General features: G+C 32.3%; 1 protein-coding gene across 6 annotated transcripts in view; it reads left to right on the top strand.

The window, feature by feature from the left end:
- Positions 1-2500, top strand: part of LOC137640035 (dnaJ homolog subfamily C member 28) — a 379044-nt gene that overhangs the window by 293651 nt on the left and 82893 nt on the right. The window lies entirely within an intron of this gene.

The raw sequence follows: 2500 nt of genomic DNA, 5'->3' as shown, positions 1-2500 counted from the left end.
TGCTTTTGACTTAATGCTTTCAAAGAATACATAGCATCTGAATATTTTTTTTCAATGTCACTGAGTTGAAATTTGGATTTTTTTTAGGGAAAATTTATTTTCTCTAAAAAATCTGTATATTTTGCTTATTTTATAAGAAAAATCTGAAAATCTTTATAATGTTGAAAAATCTGTATATTTCAGTTTAATCTGTATGTGGGAAACTGCCTGTGTGAGGCGAGTTTTGGGAAGGGGGGCGGGGTGAGCCAGAGGGGCACAGATCCACTGACGGGCAGGTCAGTCGGTCACCAAAGACTATATACTGAAGGAAGATAGGAAGGCTGGGCCTAATAGCACTCAAACAAGTGTGCTATGAAAAGATGCCAGATACTCCCATCCGAAACGAATGGCTCCATCTATTGAGTGAGCGGTTAAACATTCAAAGTCGTAATCTTTACGGGAATATAGGATGGAGTTCGATTGTAAATAATTTGCATTATTACGTCAGTATGTTTTATTCTTATATTTATGACGTTCTTAAATTTTAGATAACTAAATTGTAATTTCATGAATAGGTACATTTATAGATTAAGAATCCATATCCTTATGTTTCTCAGTCTGTTTTTTTCAGTAACTTAATAGCTATGTTTATTATAATTTAGTTGATATTCTTGCAATTTCAAGTATTGTATATTACAATCCTTTTTTTAAATATTCTATACCATATCACGTTCGAATAAAGTAAAACACTGTATATCTGATTTGTTAAACTTAGTCATATGTGATGCAGGGCTGCCGTTTCGTGGAATTTTGTCTGCTACTGTAGAAATATTGTGACATCTGGCAACTGACTGTAGATTTTTTTTCTACATCCACAGTCCTTCACTTGAAGCATGAATCAGTGCATGAATAGGAAGAAAAATATGAAAAAAAATTATGGTAAAATATGTTGATTTATGTAAATTCATCAAAATAATGCTTAAATACTTGAAATCAGTGTAACTTTGGGTTTTAATTTGACGTGGATAATTCCACGTCATGTAGAATAAAGATCTACATTTGAAATAAAGCTTATTTCACCAATCATGATGGGATAGAAAACGGGGGGAAATTTGACGTCACAGCAGCTATGAATTTATGACAGCTCTGTGTGATGGCAACACTCAGTATTCCACAGTGTTGTGTAGAAAAACGGCAGCGCTGATTGTGATGTGTAGGCATTCATTTGATTACAATTTGTAGGCAATTGCAGAATGATATTAGGTGTATATAAAACAATTATTATTTTCTTTCATTGAAATGGAAATGCATGATGGACTCATGTAAACTCTTTAGTAATATAAACTAATAAAAGTATAGATATTCAAGCAAAAGGAATAAAATAACTCACTAAATCATCAAACATAAAAATAATCAAAAGGGGATGGAAATAGAAATAAGGCAGCATACAAGCCAACCAAAAATGAAAGATAAATCACATAAAAGGGACTTTAATAAATTATGCATAAGAAAAATAACAGTAAATAATCTTGCGCATATGAAAATTGTAAAAAATAAAAAAAAATAACATATAAGCAAGCTAAAATTGCATCATGAATTACATGCAAATAAACTCTAATATAATTATAAATATGAGAAAACATAATACTAAAAAAGGATTTCTTAATTAATTGAATACATCGTGCAAACATAAGACGAAGCAATTATGCAAACACAGAAAGCACAGAAAGTAAACAGACATTCAATGTTCATGAAAATACAATTACAAACAAATACAGTTTACAAATACTGTAAAATGTTAGTCATTATTTAGGAAATAGAAAAGAAAAATAAGAAGACTAGGAACACTAACAAAATAATATGTTGAAGCGGTATACTCCTGTAATGCTACTCAGGTGTGCAAATATGCTGAAATATTCATGCACTTATAAGTTAAATCAAAGTTAAATATAATACATACCACTAAATATGTTCCTAACGACAAATATGTCAGGTCTTGAGAAGTACATTATTTCAATAGATTTATGACCAAATAAAAGAGTGAGAAAAGTGTATTGCGGATGCCTAGCCTTAATCTTATACTGTATCCATTACCAGTGGGGCTTCTAAATACTGAGCGGTCAATCTATTGTGTTCACTTTGGAGTTGCCAACTAGTGTATTAACATTCTATTTTGAGCCTTCCTATCTATCTTCAGTATATAGTCTTTGTCGGTCACTACAGCTTCCGAACGAATGGGACGACAAAAAGGTCGAGAGGGCTCACCTGACGGACGATGAGCGCATGGAACCCAGAAGAGGTGCCTTATCGGGACTTTAGGACAGGGCAATATATTATTGCAAGGAGTGCATAGGAGGCAGGATTTTGTACTAAATTTTTAGAGAAATTTTGCTGCTCTAAGGGAGTTTATATATGCAATAATTCTACCTATTCTGGCTTGCTAAAAATGAATGAGTTAATGATCAGTTAGCAATTGGCTGGTGCGATGGGCATACATCTTAAAATTAACAAACCTTAATTG

Source organism: Palaemon carinicauda, chromosome 4, assembly GCF_036898095.1.
Source record: "Palaemon carinicauda isolate YSFRI2023 chromosome 4, ASM3689809v2, whole genome shotgun sequence".
Lineage (NCBI taxonomy): Eukaryota > Metazoa > Arthropoda > Malacostraca > Decapoda > Palaemonidae > Palaemon > Palaemon carinicauda.
The sequence above is the reverse complement of the archived record's forward strand: the minus strand, read 5'-3'. Positions and strand labels throughout refer to the sequence as shown.